We start from the raw sequence: 18,747 nt of genomic DNA on the forward strand, positions 1-18,747 counted from the left end.
AATTCACTATTTATTTTCTTTTTTTTTTCTGTGTATAGAAATTGTCAAGTTAACTCGGTTTGCAGCTCTTTTTAGACTGCCAAAGGTACAGAAGTGGAGCGTCGGTTAGAAAGTGTGGACAGGATGGGAAAAGCGATATAAATGAAAATGTAATCAAAGGGGTTGGGCTAGCTAGCGAGTGTCCGAGGGTCAAAGGACAAACATGGAAAATAAAACTAGTCTCTGAAATCCCTAAGCTCCCCTAGCTCGTCTCACATGTGTTACTGGAAAGTTTGTGGTTCGGCAACATCGAAACTTTTCCATGCATTTCGTTCAATTTGGGGTCACTTTAGTGCTGCTAACATGCGGAATACTTTAAAGTATTAAATGAACACACTACGCTGGAGCGGTATTTAAATATAAATTAAGCTGAAGAACTAAACTATTTGGAGTTTGATTAATAAATTACGGTCATTTTTGCATAACGATTTCTAAAGTGCTGCATTTTTCACTTGCAAAATAAACAAAATCCACCATTAAAAAAACAATTCCAATCATTTCCTCTTTATTCAACCCCAGAAACTTTTGCAATAAATGAACAACTCCTAGCCATTAAAGTGCAGCAAAGCTAATTATGTAACTAGTAGTACTAGTGAACCTTCTGGGCGGAAAAATCAAATTACAAATTCCGACGAAATATGTTAATATTCCACACCAATTTTCGCTGAATCAACGCCAGTAGCCTTAATTATAAAATCCACCTCGGGCACATTTTAAATGCAATTGCTACAAATTTCATTGAATTAAGCGCACATCAAGGCCAAAAAATGGAGGGCCAAAAGTCCTTGGCTGTGAAAATTTTCGGCTATTTAACAATGGCCAAAATGTGCGCGCCAGTTGGTGGCCAAGCAGAAAGGGCAGAAAAATTACCATAATTGCCCGGAGGGTTGGGAAGAAAACTCAATTGGAGAAGCACGGCAACAGATTTTCCTATGGCTCCTCCCTAATTAGCAACTAATTTATGCTCCCACGATGTGTGAACGTGTTTGGCAAACAACTGCACGTCAAAGTTTGAGGGATTCCAGTTGAAATGCTGCTTCAAAATGTGGAAAAATGGCTTTGCATTATGTGCAGAAATAATATTTAGATCTGTAGCATTGGGAACAAGAATTTCCTGGAACTTACACCGCCTAAAAGGAATTCTTTTCATATATTAACATTCATATATTAACGCCTCCGCGAATTTGTTCGTGCTGCACGGCCATTTCTATTACTCATACGCAGCGTTGCCAGCGGTTATTTATGCCAAGTCGTTAGCTAAAACCCATTGACAGCTGTGGCTCTTGACGCCCTCGCAACATGTGAATATTGTTTACAAGCCCGGCTTTTGTGAAGTGGTAGAAGGAGGGAAAAATATTATCATACATCCACGCCACGATAAGGAAATTGGTAACTCAAAAGCATTCCCACCACTTGAACATGATAGATTGTACCAAAATGTCCAATACTAGCAGGCAACAATATCTTGCCCTTGATCATTAATCAAATTCTTGGGGACTTTTAAGGGAGAAGGTTTTTTTTTTAAACGCTCACGCAACCTGTGTGTAATGTTCCCCGTAAATGCGCAAAAAACCCAAATCGCAATAGATTTTTTCGCTAGTTCGTATGCCGCGCAGAACAAACAAACTGTAGTCATTTGTCAACAAAGTTGATAAATGTTTTAATTATGGCCCACGCCCCAGTTGGTGGCCAAAACGGAATATTCAATTGCGAAAATTTCGTTGTCAAGGTGACGAAAGGGAAGGGAAGACGTTTGCTCTCTGGGATGAGGAATGGCTTGAGATTTAATTAAAATGCCTTACTTAAGAGATTACGAACTAAAAAAAAAAAACGAATTCTGCCCTTTGGAGTGGTTCATTAGTTAAACGAATCAGTTGTTATCACCCGATCTGATATTCACTTTTTGTGTGTCTAATGTCGAATAGCCACGAAAAAGATTCTAAATTATTCAGCGAAAGTCGGATAAGCCGGCAGCTACAGACAGGCAGAGGCCGCGCTGATTTATGCTGATGTTTTCCTATGGTTAGGCATTTGCATTTGGCTCGTGGAAATGGCAAAATACTCGTATTTATTTGCCAAATCAGAGCCAGCGAAGCCAGACGAGTGCACGTGCCATTGGTAATTGATTGATTGTAAGCAAACACGTGGCAACAGCTGACAAGATAAGCAAACAGCAGTCACCTCGCATAATCCGAAAATTCTCGTAGCGTTTTCAATTTTCATTTCACGCATTTTGGTGCGCGCTTTATGATTAAAGCCTAAAGAGGTTACCAATTTATTTCCAAATTAAAGGAGCGTTTCTTGGAAAAAATGCTTGGGAAAAACCCTTTGAATTTAAAGAGCTATTGACCCCATAAAGTAAAGGACCAACTCTCTCTCTCTTAAAGCCGACTTAATTGCTTTTCAATAACAAAACAAAGTTCTTGCCTGCCGATCCGTGGAAAACACGCAATGTCGAGCCAAAAAGTCGTAAAAAAAATGCAAACAACTGGTGCGGGCCAAAATCTCATTAAACACACAGTCGGCAAACGGAAACAAGGATAACACTAAACAACTACAATACTTCACTACACTGCAACAAATGCCCTGTTGCGTGCTATTTGTCATTTCGAATTGCGAACGGAGGATGCCAGTGTCCCAGTTAAAGGCGGCGGGGGCGTGACCACCGACCGTTCGACAACAATTGTTCCGGAGTATGCGAAAATGGGCAAAACTTTCCTTGTTTATGGCTGAATAAATTGTTGGGCTCGCCTTTTGCTTTTCTTGTTCCACCAATTGGCTGAAGGTGTCTACAGGTAAGAAAAGGAACAGCTAACAAAAAGTTGGCAGGGGGTAACTTGGAAAGCACCTGTCAGCAGGGTCTGTGCTAGATATTCTTACAGGTATGTTGGAACTTTGGGCATTCAACTGAATTTAAATTCCGCTTAAAATATATGCATGCAGATAATACAAGCAACATTCTGTAAAACATTTAATTTTCAAAGAAAAATGTAAATACATATGGTAGATTTCCTCATTTCTAAACTCCTGTAAATCAGAGGTTCTCTGTTTTGCAATTCGCCAAACTCATTAAAACATCGTTGCACTGAATGTTGTCACTCATACGTCCCGTGCGCCCTGAAAATACTTCAACAGACGTGCCGTGTTTGGCTGTATGGGTGTGTATCTGTGTGTCGTTCGCGGCTGCATGTGTGCGTAGATGTGAGTGGGTGCACCGCTAACTGAGTTGTTGCTCCATTTTGTACGACATTTTTGCGGTGACGACGGCGTAGCAATTGTTTGTCTCCTTGAACCAGTTTGCCAGCATAACAACAGAAAATAAAGGCTGAGGACCGACCCAGTTGTGTCAAACAGTTTTTGATGCTACGCCAATTTAAAGCCGTGTGGCAGCCCCAAGAAAATCCCCGAAAAATACAGGCAAATAATATCTGCGAAGCGGACTTGTCCACGTGCCGCTCTGGAACACATCCCCGACGAACAACAGATACTTTGCTTGCCAAATAAATTTACATCTCTAAACTATTTTGTATAATTTGGGCAATGAACGTTTTGCGTCAGCACCTAAATGTTTGCGTTTCGAGTGGAAAATCGTTCGAGAAACACTTTCAGTAAACCGACAAGGCTCCCTCGCCAAGTCAACACCACTAAGAACCTTCGATTTATACACTGAAACAAATTATTAAGACGAATATGACCAAGTTTAGATTATATTCAGCAAAATGTTTCCTTTTGATGCATATTGGCGTATTAAATTGGACTTGGAATATATACCATATATTTCACCTATTTCAATTCACATATTTGTAAGCGTTATTTTTCCCAGTGTCCTTTGCCAAGTATTTACATGCAAATGAAGACAACGGTAGGCCAGCAGTGAGCAGCTGGCAACGAGATCTTCTGCTAGCTGTCGTCGACTGACATTTTAATAGAATTAACTGCTCGGTGAACGAGAGCCGGGCGCCTTATTGTTTTAGATGACTGTCATTAGATTTGATGGCTCAACTGAGTGTTGGGCAAAACCGGAGCCTGACACGTCCGAGCTTTTGAGGCTTAAAGGCTTGCAGCGAACCAGCTGCTGCCAGCCACAAAAAAAAAAAAAAAAACGTCGCAATGTGGTCAGCTGCCATATTTCAGCACTGAAATTCAGCAAACTGACATTCTATTTATGCCGGGTATTTAATTTTATTTATGTGACAACAGCTCCAACTGCACCTGGACATGGGGCGTGGCATCCAGCCATCCAGCCAGGATATAAGCCAGCGAGGAATGTCGAACAATGGAAAGGATATTTGCCCAGCGTAGCTGACACGCTGACAGCAAACACATTAGAGTGTGCAAACTTTTTGAGCTCAGTGTAACGGACTGCCGACAGCCGGAAAAGCGAAAGGACAATTTGAAATATTGTTTTCAAGGTATGTATTTGAATTATGAGCATTCTTTTTATTCTACAATGTTTACAAGATGCATATTTTTAATCAAATATTGCTTGGAAAGATATTCGCAAAATGCCACAGCAAATAAATTATTCCGAGATCCCAGCCAAGCAATTCAAATGGAGCACATGTACATATATATGATATGCGCATACTGCGAATTACATGCATTGCTTAATCGGAATTAGAGGGTAAAAACAAGCAAATGTCTAAACGAATTTCAACTACTCTGCATTTTAAAGAGAAAACTGGAAGACCTATTCAATATGAAGTCCTTAAAATTGAGTTCGTTAAATTCGTCTTTGAAGATATTACCTTAGCAACCACACTTCAATTTTGCACACTCTTTCACTTTTGATGAATCGAATTTTAGCTTGCAATCACCGCGTGTTCTTTACAATACACTTCACTTTCTTGGCAATATCGAGGAACCTCAATATTTAATAATATTAATATAGAACCGCGCAATGTTGCATAAACAGCTCATAACCGCAGCGCCAACACCAAAAAACACTTGGGAAATGTGCGAGCTCTCATGTCGCGAGCAGGCAAACTGCCTTGCCGCAAACCACCGACCCACTGGAAGCCACCCACTGAATCGTCACCCACTGAATCCCCACCCACCAAGTCTTCGAAATCATATGGGCTACAAAATGCGAGAGTTTATATGCGACTCGTGTTTGGGTTTTACCCTCCAGTTTTCCCTTTTTGAACTGCGGCAAAATCGGTCTTAAGAGTACGGAAAAGGGAAATGTAAAATACGGGTGTGTAAATATTATTTTTAAATTGATAGCAATTGAATGAGCAATAACGTAATAGGGAGTAAATGTTGATAGGGACCGGAATTGTGCATTGATAAATGCTTTGTTCTTGAATCATCGGGTAGGGAAACATCTCGAGAAAAAGGAGCGTTTTGGGTGTATATACAAATTCATTGCATATACATATTTAATTTGGCTAAGAGAAACTGGTAGAGGGCAAAATACTGGACAATAATTTAAGTCATAAGTGCCTCCATTTGGAATGGACATAAAGAGTTCAGCGATCTAATTGTCAGATGACAAAGCCAAGACCGGATATCTGAGATGGCTTTCTCTCACTTTCTTTGTGCCCAATCGCGTACTTGATGGTCCTGAAATTGATGCGAATTAGTTTTTTTTTTTTTCGCCTTTTACTATATACATTATATCTTTCTTGGTTTTTCTTCGCTGGCCCTTGACACTTGTGCCTCAGTTTTAATGGTCCGCTGCTTTTGTGACAAATGGTGCGAAAGTTTTCCTTCGGCTTTCCCAGGCCCTTTTCATTTGACGCGGGATTTAATTAAATTGAAAACTCAATCCGTCTGGAGCGTGGCCAGTTGTCAAGTTATTAGTTGCCATGCCCGCCGGTCCTAAGTGAAATGGGTGACTTGAGTTTAATTATCATGAAAAAATCATTGAACCACGGGTCAAGCGAACCCTTGGACACCAGACTGGTCCTCCAACTTTTGGGCTATGACTAGGCCAATTGATGGGGCAATTAGCTGAAATGGAATTGGCGCATGAATCATACACGGAAATCTGTACCACCTGCTGAATCCTTAAGCAGCTTAAGTCCTCTGATCCTGGACGCACTGATACTGAGCTGCTGCGCCTGCTTAAGTGCAGATTAATCAGAGTAAATGGCCTTCGAGCGGGCAAATATTTAATACGAAAGACAAACAACAGCAGTTAATAGGAAACAATGCTGCGGGAAAACGCACAGAATTTCCTTGCCGAGCCGACAAAATTGCGTAATGAATGCGAGCGCACAAAAGGCAACTTTTATTCATACGGTATTAATATTCATGCCTGCATATACACCGCATATATATACAATACGATGGAGTACATACCCATTCATATTCACCCATCGCATTCTAGCGGAAAATTACAACTTGTATGTGGTAAGTTTTTCTCTTTATTGCTTTCCCCCCAAAAAAAAAAAGCGAGCAAAAGGGTGTGCGTGAGTTAAGCTACTAACAATTGGACGACCATCGCAGATAGTATTACAGAAAAAATACCTAAAATAATTACTGCTATACGTAAATATCTCTGTCCAGCTGTTTAAGGGTATCTTACTCCACAATTTCCCCTTTTTGCGCAAATATTTGGGAGAAAATCAATTTCATCACATTGCAGTGGCATTCTCGATAGCAAATTAATGTAATTATTTGAGCCTCTTGGCATATGGAAATCTGTGCAGCACCCTTCATAATCCGATGAAGTATGGTGCTTATGCAAATTCATGGCATTTCAGCCGTAACCCCCACGAAAATAAGTTACGAAACTTTAATTACGGCACGCCGGCAACAAATTGATTCGAAAGTTGCACTCGCAACGCTCGTTGCCAACAATTCAATAGGATTTATGCGATATGTTTGCATGGCACTGCAATCACGAAGCTCCCGCTCCCAATTGCGTTTCTTCATAATTCCCACGGTGCTGCTGCTCCGGGCGAAAAAAAATATGGTACTGGGATACCCAAAACTTTCTTTCTCCGTGGGTGCAGTCATATGCCCTGGACACGCCATTCCATCGCACAGATAGATCTACGGCCAGAGTTGCGGATGCCCAGCAGCTATACGTGTGCGGCTGGGTGAAAAATTTCTAAAATAATGCACGGGCACACGCACACACTCATCAGCAGGGATTGCATGGCGGAAATAGTTGCGAAATGGTCGTTGCACCATCACCCACAACCACCAAAACCACCCATGACCACAGGCAGGCGCGAACCAAAAGGGGTGAGCCACAAACGTAAGTGCACCGCGAAAATAACTTTCAGCAAGTAATGAATACATTTTTAAAACCCTAAACTTATAATTCAACTGTCTTGGGGTAATTCATGAAGTTATATAAATTATATATTATATATTATATATTATATATAAAGGGTAAATCTGTATTAAAACCTATTAACAATATGTTGAGTGCACATATATCCACGCATGGTCGCCTGTGTGCGGAAATGAAAGTTTTCGCAGCTGCGGTCAGGTACGACAAATGCGGCGGAGAAAGGTCAGCGGTCCGCAAACTTGCGGACTAACAAATCGACGCAATCGGAAACCGGCCAGGTCACGAATGTGCTGCAATCGAATCTGAATGGCGATGGCTGTGCTGCATGACCTTGAGGCTATGGAGCTAGAGCAAAAGTCCTGGCAGAGGTCCTTGCTGAAATAGGGTGATGGTGGCATAAATATGATTCGCGATTTTCAGTCAATATTTTCAGAGCGGATTTTCACGACTCACTTGTTGAGCCATCACCGCGTTTTCCAGACCCCAAAGTATGCAAGGTAATTTGCACTTTCGGTTCTGTGCTACACAAGTACTTTGGGGAAATGGCCCTAAAAAAAAAGATACTCCCAGAGTAAGGCTCTGTAAACAGAACGATTATGGGAAGCCAGGACCTTTAACGGGGCAGATAAACAAAACGATTTCGATTGGGACACACGCATTATGCACGTGATACAATATTCATGAAGGTTGCGCTGGAGTACGGGAATTGAATTAAATCTTAATGTGCTCGAAACAAGGAAAGCAATCAAAATGTTTACATGAGCACATTTTCCAATCAGCCGGCGAAAGGGTGTTTTGTGAGCAAAAGTGTCAGAAGAAGCTCTTTCGCAAATGGATTTTCGGGTTCGTCATTTAACTACATTATTTTGTGGGCCTTTCAAGGTTCGTCTATTGTCCTAAAGGAAACTACGCAGAAGGCTTAAGTTTATTGTTTATTATGTGCGTTTTATGGCACGTTGTGCTGGTTTGTTTTTCCATTGCGTATTTAGAAGTTTATTAATCATAGCTTTCACTACGACGACTTTACGGACATAAATTCTTGAAATTTGGAATTACGATGAAACGAAAACAATACCTTTTTGTGAAGTTCAGGTAAAGTAGAAAGAGTTCAATATCACAAAGGGCTGAACGATGGCAGCAAGAGGTTTTAAGGATTTAGGCTTAAGGCTTCAGATACTTTTTGTTCATTTTTCAAGCTGAGGCATATAACCTGCTACTTTAAGTATTTTAATGGTTAGGCGTCCTACCTACCTAATCTGTTCTTAATTTGTAAATTTTTGATCATTCGCCAACTCAGTCGCTTGCCATTAAAATCCCATTAAGTTTGAAGCTCAGACAACAGGTCACAGGTCATATTACACCAGCCAACAAATACTTTTGTTTTTAAAACATATAACCAGTAGGTAAATAAATCAGTTAAAAAGGTATTTTAACATAAGCATACTTGAGCTTAATGCATAGATTTATTATTTTTGAATAACATGTTGCATGGTGCTAGAAACCAGTTGAGCGTAAATTATTTTACATTACGCATACGTGCCGTGTGACGAATGGGTGTAGAGGGGGGGGGGGTCTACTGCAGAAGCAGCCCACACAAGGACACTAATTGGCCGAATATCCTGGGCAACCGACGGATTGCAATTAACTCGAGTTTGCCTGGGGAGTTTTCCATGCTGCAGAGATAACTTTGAGCTGGTAAATTGAGGGCATTAAACAAAATGTAGCAGACATAATTGGGACTTGAGCCCGGCTTGATGTCTGTGCCCCCGAAAGTCAGCATCATTATGCAAATTGCAGCCAATGAATGCAACTAATACGGTTCGGAGCGCCTGAATCCCGGTCCGATTAGATATAATGTTATTTATAGTAAATTACATGGAACGATGTACAATTGCAGCGCCCACTTTTCGACGTAATGTGATTTTGGCCGGTCTGGAAATGCCAGGAATTAGCATAATTAGCACAGCTGCTCTTGCGTAAGAGAATATTTCGCCTTTGGGGCTGTCCATCGACCAGTGGGTGTGTGTTTGTCTGGGACAGGAAACTGTAATTAGTCAAATTTCTGTGTACCCCTTCCACACGATGAGGAGTCAAAATAATTTTGGGTGAAAATCTTTTCTTTGATAGTGCAAAATGACCGTCTACTTTTAAATGAATATTTCACATTCCCGAAATGAAACTAAAGAATAAAAGAGCCAGTTTTTGTTTTTATTATCTCGAAAAAGCAACATAATTCAGTGAATTCTGTGAACGTCGGGAAGATTGCTACTTTGATGATTTCCATGATTTTTTTTTAGCAAGGTAAGCCTGTTTGCCCAGAGATAAAAAGTATGGCCACAAAAGAATTTGATGCACTCATGACAGACAGATTCATAAAGTTGACAGTTGGATGCCCATTAATTTTGTCCTCTGTGATTACCTTTTTGCTTTTAATGAGCCCTCGCAAAGCTGCATATCATCACGGCTTTGTCAAACAGAACGATTTATATTAGAGCCCACAAAAAATGATGTTTTAATGCAAATCCCGTTGGCCAGGACATAGCAGGGGGATTGAAGTTGGACAAAGCATAAAACCCTCGGCTTAAGTTACAAGGACATTCGCCATTCTGTTCAATGGAGTGCTTGATTGTCCTTCTTGCACTGCCAGCCACGGATGACACAAGGGTGACCTGGTGACGAGACTCAAGCAGATCTGGCATCTGGCTGCATTTGCATATATTTACCCGGCCAAGTCTTTGAACTCCTACAGCGAGTAGTTTGTTAAGCCCGCTTGTTTTCATCGCAACCCCACAGGTTCGATTTGATTGCATTTCAATTTAAATGCGAATCCGTGGAGCTTTCGCCTTGGCGCCTGCTTAAATCAATATGCAGGCATCCAACCAGCACCCATCAGAGTTGTCTGCATCTAAATCTCCGGCGGTGGGAAAATCCTTGTTTTCCCGTCTAACAGCTCTGCGGTGGCTCCTTTGAAGGCGTCAAGGAATGTTGGCTTAGTGCTTTAATCACACTGAAAAATAACTTTATGTATGATATTTGGAGCAAATGGCTTCAGTACTTCTGAACTACAATTGTACAATACATTTTCTCCGATATTCATCATTTTTTTTTTTATTATTTTATCTTGTTATACTACTGATTTCTCTCTGTGTACGCATCTTTTAGATGGCGTGTTGGTTTCTGTGTTACGTTAGGTAGAGCATAACATGCTAATGTCTTGGGGAGTGAGGTCTGATTTGACCCTTGATGCTTCGATGCTTTTAGGATTGATGCTGATTCCCGATGTCGGCTGTCATCTTTCCACGGGAAATCCAAGTGGGAAATGTTAAATTTGATCAATTTCCTATGGCCTGTGGAAAATTTTGTGATAAGTCCCACACACAATTAAGGTAAAATGAGCTAGCGACTTTAGGCTGTGCCCACATGTTTTAGCCGTTGCCCGAAACTGTTTTGAAAACTTTTAAATCACTTAATGGCTTTAAAAAGTTTACCCACGCACAAGGATTCACCTTTTTTTGGCCACAGGCGGTTTTAGCCTCTGATTTTATTAGGGTTCGGGAAAAGTTTTCCTTTTTGTCAATGTTCCTGTGCGCAGACCATTGTTGGTTTTTTGTAATTAGTTTGAAGGCCTCTTTATGTTACTTTTATTTCTGATGGCGTATTGATTCCACGTTAAAGTTGTTTTTACAGTAAAAGGACTCCATTAAGTCCACAAACATGGAAAATAATCTGTTAAGCAGCGATTTAGCTTCTCAGATTCGTGTGAAATATGAAGCATGAAAAATTCGGAAAGTCGCAGGGCCACGCTGCGTATGAGTACTTTTAATTTTGATTATGTGACGAGATGAAAGCTGTTCGGAGGGGCTTATCAATCATTAGAATTGATTTTGATCAAACAATGTGAGACTGACATAATATTTGATTTTTATTCAATCAATAGTGATTAGGAGAATATTTGACGAATGCAAATTCCAAATGAGTTCAATGTAGCTATAGAAACGTGAGTATATCAAAAGGGAACGGGTCACGTGTTACGATGAGCTTTGGCAACTAAAAGATTCTTTTAACAGTGGCTGATGAGGAACAAACTAAAGGAACACAAAGAAGGAAATAAGATTATATAAGCCATCAATCAGCCAACTGTTGACCTTTGCTAAATCTTTTCTTTAACTTCATTGATTGCTTTGACCAATTTGTTAAGATGCTGAGTAAATCCAACTTTCAGCTATCTATTGATTTTTGTAAGACGGTATCCTTTTGACCACAAACATAAATATAATCGAAAAAAAACCCAAAAAGACGGTCGAAGGGCATCCACATACTTATTGAACGAGCATTAAATATTCAAGGAGCAAACAACACTAAAAACAGACAGGAAAATCCAGTCGCTACTAGCCGGTCCATTGACAAATGTTATGAGTCTCCAATTACCATCCCTATTAATAAGTTAACGCGTTAACGCATTTCGTTACGCGATGGAATCTCACACCGGTCGGCACAAAATGTATGTATATGAAACGTGGGGGAGTAAGGGACCTTAATACCAAATTAAAATGTTTACGTGACTTCATTACATATTTGCTGTTTTTCCTCCAGGCCCGAAAGTAGCCCCATTTTCCCATCTTTCGTATTCCTCCGAAATTTGCTGAACGCTTAGCTTTGTGTGTCTGGGCTTATTTTCTCGGGATTTGGCACTCAACTTGACTTGTTGAGTTAATTACTTCGACGGAATGGCGTACAGCTGCCATTCGAGCGAATGAGTTGCAATAAAAGATGAATAAATTACTCGTCAATCCGAAATGCTAACATTTATTTCGGTTATTGATTTCCGCATTTCGAGTGCAAACCACAAACCAAAACCAACACGAATCCAGACCACATCAGTTGCAGCTTAATCGAGTTAATGGAGCAACTGCACATGGAATTTCATAAATTTCCATTAGGCCCGATATTTGCATGTTCGATTGAGCGAGTACATTTCGGTTATACGGCAATAATAACACATTTGCAGCTGCCTAAGCCGCAGAAAATCGTTTGACTTAGTTAATTAAAATCTAGAAATTGTGCCACAAACGCACGCAAAGATTGTGGCAAACATTAATCATACGCCATGTGTGTGCCGCTGACAAAGAAGAACAAAAGGAATTTCTCTGGTTTCGCTCTGCCATTCTGGAGAATTTACGCTTAGGAAATGCTCCCACTTTATTTAAGATTACATCAAACAACTCTGCGTTATCGCAGCACAAAATCAAAGCCAGATTTATTCATTAATAAACATTAGTCGAAGATTTTTTGCGGTGAATTCCCTAGGCGCACTAAGCTCATTAATTTCGTGGCTAACAAAAACCCCCAAAGAATTGAAAATTCTGTCAACATAAGCCTTTTCCTCATTCAGCATCACAACGTGCCTGGCCTCGAGCATTCGATCCTATAAAATATTTAAAGGCTTCCGAGAAATGGTAAAAATAACAACATGTTGTAGGCGGTGGAGAGCCACTGCATGAAATGATGCTGAAATGAAGCTGAAATGTTCCGCACGCCATAAAAGGGATCAGCACTAGAGTCATTCATGGCTCTCTGGGCAGTCGGCCAAGTCAATTGGCTTATGATTTATGCTACCCATTAAGCCGAAAGCGGCTCATTGGGCCGGTTCTGCGGTTCTGGCCCACTTCGCCGACCCTCTTTTCGACCCGTGACTGACGAAGGCTGAAAGTGAGGCTTCATCCAACTTTTGACTTTAAAATGGGTTCAGGGGAGTCATTGTTCCGCTGCCAAAATGAACACTTGGGCCCCACAGGCTTGTGGCAGTTAATACGCATTTTATGACATAATCACGAAAACGTAATATTGAAGGAATATAAATTTAGGGCCACATCTGTTTGGCAAATATTCTATTTATTATTTTGTATGGGTAATTTATTTCATTTACGGACTAGGCTCATTTTTCGGAAATGCAGATATGAATTATTTACGATTTTCGACAAACAAACTTCACACATACCGAGGTAATACTGTGGCAGTGAAAGTATTAATCCGAAATAATGAAAGTCTTAAGTTACTTCCCACACCTCGCGTACATTTATGTCGATGGACTTTTATTGTTAACAGTAATTTGGTACAGTCAAGAATAATTGGCCTCGAAATTCACGAGAAAGAAGTATTCTACTGTTTCCCCCTGGCTGTGTACTTTTCTTTTATTTAATTTCCATTATTGTGGACCTTCAGAAACTTTTTTTACGTTCGTTAAAAAATTCCAGCTTTTCATACATATTAAGTTGCTCGAAGTTAAACTTTTTATTTGCTCACTTACTTTCGGCGAATTTATTATTTGCCTTGTATTTTTTGAATGGCAAGCAAACGTAGAAATAATACAGATGAGCGTACTGTGAAAACAATTGGAAAATGCCCGTTGGCCAGGCGAATTATGAAAATAAACAGAAGCTACTTTTTCATTTCCTGCCAAAAAATCTGCAATAAAGAAAGCGTGAAACTTTCCCAAAACTCCCGGAAGTATGCTTCAGTTCTAAAAACCCGCACACACACGTCTCGGGAGCAACAGCAGGCCAATTAGCCATCGTCGAGTTTTGCGGTTGAGTGTATAATTAAATATTTGCAGCCACCGCAGACTGGCAGAGGGGGGTGCAGATGGGGATTCCCACGTCGAAGGACTCTTCAGGTGACTTGGCAAAAATGATAATGGTAATTAACAGGAGAAGGCAGTGGAGAGCGCATTTAAAGGACTCAGCCAGTCGAAAATAAAGTAAAATGACTTTAAGGAGCTAATCGATAGAATGCCTTCAAATTAATTTTCATTTATGGTTTTTTATGCGCCGGATGCTAGATAACTTAGCAGGCAGCCCCCATCCTCGCAATTCTACCAATTTCCCGAGCTTTTCACACTTGGTACAACTTCCGAGGTCCTCGGGCGCTTTCATCAAAAGATATTGCCTGTCCCAGTTGGAAAATTGCTCATTGTTTACAGCTTGCCAAGATGTTGAGCGCATATTCGAAAATTTAATTTCGATTGTTGACCCAAGGGGCAGACCACCAGAATGCCAAGCAGGAAGCCCGAGTGAACTAAAGTCAGCCTGCTGAAAATTAAATGCTCCGAATTTCTATGCACACTCGCATCCGAGGCACGTGTCAGTTTTATACGTCGTGACTATCAGGAAAACTTTCATATCTGCACACAATGGGAAAGTTTAAAGGCGGCTTTCACCCGAAATGGTTATTCAATTTAATTTTATATGATTAAAGGGCTTCCGCATTGTTGTCTTTAATCTGGCAGTGACTTTGGATTGCACACATATTATGAAACAGCATTTATTTTACAAAGTTAAGAAACGTGGCTTGCCAAGTAAGATAAAAGCAAAATGTGTTGAATTTAACCATTCTTGCAGAACTTCTATTGTTTAGAATGTTCAAAAAATGACTGCGATCAGGGGATATATCTAGAAATGTTTTGCTTTTTAGGCAAGACTTCTATATTATTTTTTTCTACGTTTTCTCTCCGACCCACTTGCAATTTTATCTACTAATTCGATTTATGTTTGGAATTTTTATGAGTGTCGCAGTTAGCTGAAATTGAAATGAATGTTGTGTTTTGTTAGCCTGGCACATTTGCATGTGGCACTGGTGGGTGTTACATTTGCTGCTGACTTCGGGCTTATTTATGCGGTTTATTTATAATTCAGTGCACAGAATGGATTCCGTGCTTTTGTCACAAGAGTCGTTATGCTTGGGGTTCTCGTTTAAGAATGCGTATTTAAAATGCAAGCAGGCCATGAATCATGAGACTCGAGTGTCAGAAATAACATTAATTCCGATTAGAAAATCTAAGGAATAAGTTCTGCAAGCGAAACTGATTTATTTTTGGACATTTTTCTTTTAATTGAGTTATACGCTCTACTTAGTAATTTATAAGCAGTTAACAAGCTCTCAGCGGAAAAGTTTCGCGAAACGACTTCACAGGCTGGATAATTAATTTTGCATGAGCAACCAGCAACCAGCAAACTTGCATTTGGGACTAATTTGTACCTTTATCCAACACTTTTATCATTTGATTTAGCAAGTGAATTGCTGAATTACTGAATCACGTATACGCCCGGTAGGAACACCTGCAGGGCCAAGGGCATTGATTAAATTATTCTACCGCCGTGCTTCTAAATTATGCAGCTGTTGCTTTTAATTAATACGCCTAGCCGTCAAGACTAAAGCCAAGAAAAATTACCGCCCACGAAGCGGGTGGAAAATTGAAGGAAAACACTTGGACCGACCGGCCTGAGCTGAAAGCTCTTGAAAAATGCAAACTGGCTTTTCCGTCACGTCGCCATTACGCAGATTTCTCCAAGGTACGAGGCCCAAGGACTTGCATCAAAAAAGGACGAAAATGGAACGAGAACTGACCACAACCAAATTGCTGCAGATGTGCAATAAAAGTACTCAAACATTTCCAGTATCAACATTTCATGAAAGATCAAGGGGATAACATTCATCTTAAAATTTATAACGACCATAGTTTTCTTTACTAAATTAAATTTCAATAAGAATTAAGAGAAATGAGTACTGGCTGACACCTGACCAGCTTGCCAATTATCTGAGGAGTGTAGTTAGCCAGCTGCAGATGCTGTTAAAATTTATCACCAGAAAGCTCCATTCAGAACTTGTAGAACTAGCAAACTCTTTAACTTCTGACGTTTTCGAATGCCCGTTGTTTACACGACGCCTACGTGTCGCCTTTCGATTTCAATGGGCGCATGGCATCAAGATTGATTTCCAGCGACGACGACCCACAGTCATTGACACGCACAAAGAGGCGAGTTGAAGGAACTGTCACCGAAGTGACCGCAAATTCTTTCCAGCTCCCGTTTGAATTAATCAACTGAACAATTCGGGTTTATTGTTATTATGTCCGTGACCCGATTTACGCATCCGCCACAAGTCGTGCAGTGCGTTTGCTGTATCTGAATCTAAAGCAAACTCAGAGCGCAGGAGAGACCAACTCACTCAACTTGCAAATGGCACAACATTTCACTTAGCGGCGGAACATGACAAACGAAGCAGCTGCCGAGCAAGGAAAATGAGGCTGAGGTCCTTTAATGAGCTTTTGTTTGAGGAAAGTGCGGAGCTGGAAAAGCACTCGACTTGGTTACACCAAATGAACAGCAGCCCCGGGCGCTGCATTTGGGTTTTTTAAGTCGAGAGATACAGTCAGGGCGGAAAATTTGTTCAAGGACATAAAAATCAAGGACTAGTGTTGGCGCACTCAGAACACAAATGTGGCTTGCAGCCATACAACGAACTAAAGCCAGTCAAAAAGTATTTGGAAATTTAAGTTTCCTAGTTTCCAGCTACCAACTCATAACTTGTGACCAGCTGTAAAGTAGCCAAATGCGCAACACACTTAGCAAGTGTATTAACTGAAACTCATTTCGGTCTGTTTCTGCTCATCTTTAAGTTTCTGCCTTACTGACCACGGACTCCGCACAATTTGTTGACAGGACGCGGCACTAAAGCCGAGGACTCCCGCTCAGCTGCATGGCCACGCCCAGCGTTGGTAGGCGTCACTTCCGTTTCCGCTGCCATTTTGTGGTCGCTCGCATAAATTAGTTTGCTCCGCTCGTCTAATAAATTTAAATCTTCATCCGCATTAAAGTAAATTTGGGCAACGTGGGTCAGCACGCTGCTTCCATCAACTGCGAAATTTACTGTCGTATTTTGTTTCCTTATTCCTCTTCTTGTTTAGACGCTTTTCTTTGCTGCCCGTCGAGCTTCTATTTGCCTTTTGTGTTGTTTGCCTTAGCAGCGTTTTTAATTCCGAAAAACGTGCTAACTCATTTCTGTGGCTTTGCCTGCCAGTGACAACTTTTACGTTTTGGGCATTTCCATAATTTTATGTGCCACCACGCTCCTGTTTTCCGCCGTACTTTTCCTATGCTTAGATTAGCAAGTGGAAAGTGTCCTTGTGGCCGTAAACGCCAACGCTCCGAATAAAATGCAAATCGAAATCGCCACGACTTATGCCTGGCTGTTATTGTAAATAATTTTGTCTTCGGCTGTCGGATATGGATATTGTCAGCGGGCGCCAATTCTATTTTATACGCTTTTGTTTACAGCTGGAATTTCTGACATTTTTTTTTTTCAGGAACTGGAGCGGGGGAGTCGGTGGAGCCTTGGGAAAAATGCTGAATAAACCAGTGAAAGATAATATTGCAAAGTGAAAAGTTATTCACCCTTTCCCAGCACCGAAAACACCGCGTTCCGCTCCTGGGATTTGTTGACTTTCGTTGGCAATTCCTGTTTGAAAACTGGGCGAAACATTGGCTGACACATTTTTTTCTACAAGCAAAATGTTTAGTATTCCGCTGACGTGTTGTTTGTAAACAACAATGCACTTCATCCCCCTCCGCAAAATGACAACTTGTGTAACGCAAACATTAAGTAAACGAATTGTAGTTTAAATATTTATGAGGCTTCAATTCGCCGAATCATTTAGTGGGCTTATCACGATTCAATAGGTCAACTGCTATTCGCATCAGATAAGCAATACAAAGTACTCAAATATTAAAGGACAGTGCATATCTCGGTCCCAAAAATGAAACAAAAATTCCATGGTATAATTAAAAGGAAAATATTAATATAGATTTGCGGTCTTGCCTTTTGTTTTAGGCCAACTTGATTGGCATGAACATATGCGCGTGCCATGCAAATTTTGGCCCAGCTGTCAGCAAAATGCACACTCGCTTAAAGCCAAATACGTGTGGAAAATCGAATAGAGTAACGCAGCAGATCAGTACACTTCTATAAAAATATATTTGAAATTTTAACACATATGACTGAAGGATTATTAAATTAGTTAAATCGTTTCCATATTGATTTTGATTTTTTTTTTAATTTTATAAGGTAATTTCCACTTCGTTGGCTTCATACACTTTTGCTTCGTTGAGCAAGAATGCTTGTTTTTTACATTCCAATTTTTGGTCCATTATTTATGGCTGCAAATATTCGCAGAATATGCAGCGATAAATTGTTTTATTTAATTGAAAAACATGCCAGGCGATGGAGATTTTATTCGTTTTTCGTGGAAACCAATAGATAGCAACAATATTTTATAGGAATTCGCTTTAGCTGTCAGCAAGTGTTTACTCCTGAATAATTTAATTAGAAATTTGTTTCCCCATTAACACACTATTAAATTTTTAGCTAATGCTGCCTAAATTTATTTATCAAAAACTCTACCCCGCACGTTTTGCCCATTAAACATATTTAAGGTCGGGCCAAGCAATCTAATCGTCATATTAATATTTCACAGAAATTCAGTGCTTCCTCAGCGCTGAAAAATCAGCATTTTCTAGCATTTGCATTTGACCCAGCTTTTCACTAATTATGCAGTTTGTTGCAGTTTCCAACCATTTCCTGCAGCTGGGAAAACTTTTTGCCTACATTAGGGCATCTGCTGCACC

At 40.4% G+C, this 18,747-nt stretch overlaps 2 long non-coding RNA genes across 2 annotated transcripts; both read right to left on the reverse strand.

Annotated features, from left to right (window-relative positions):
- Positions 1-14,671: 14,671 nt before the first annotated feature.
- On the reverse strand, positions 14,672-15,141 carry lncRNA:CR45427 (long non-coding RNA:CR45427). Its single transcript, NR_124760.1, has one exon. It is a non-coding gene; the product is annotated as a long non-coding RNA:CR45427 (long non-coding RNA).
- Positions 15,142-16,926: 1,785 nt separating this feature from the next.
- On the reverse strand, positions 16,927-17,460 carry lncRNA:CR45426 (long non-coding RNA:CR45426). Its single transcript, NR_124761.1, has one exon. It is a non-coding gene; the product is annotated as a long non-coding RNA:CR45426 (long non-coding RNA).
- Between the last annotated feature and the right edge of the window lie 1,287 nt (positions 17,461-18,747).

Source organism: Drosophila melanogaster, chromosome 3L (assembly GCF_000001215.4).
Source record: "Drosophila melanogaster chromosome 3L".
Lineage (NCBI taxonomy): Eukaryota > Metazoa > Arthropoda > Insecta > Diptera > Drosophilidae > Drosophila > Drosophila melanogaster.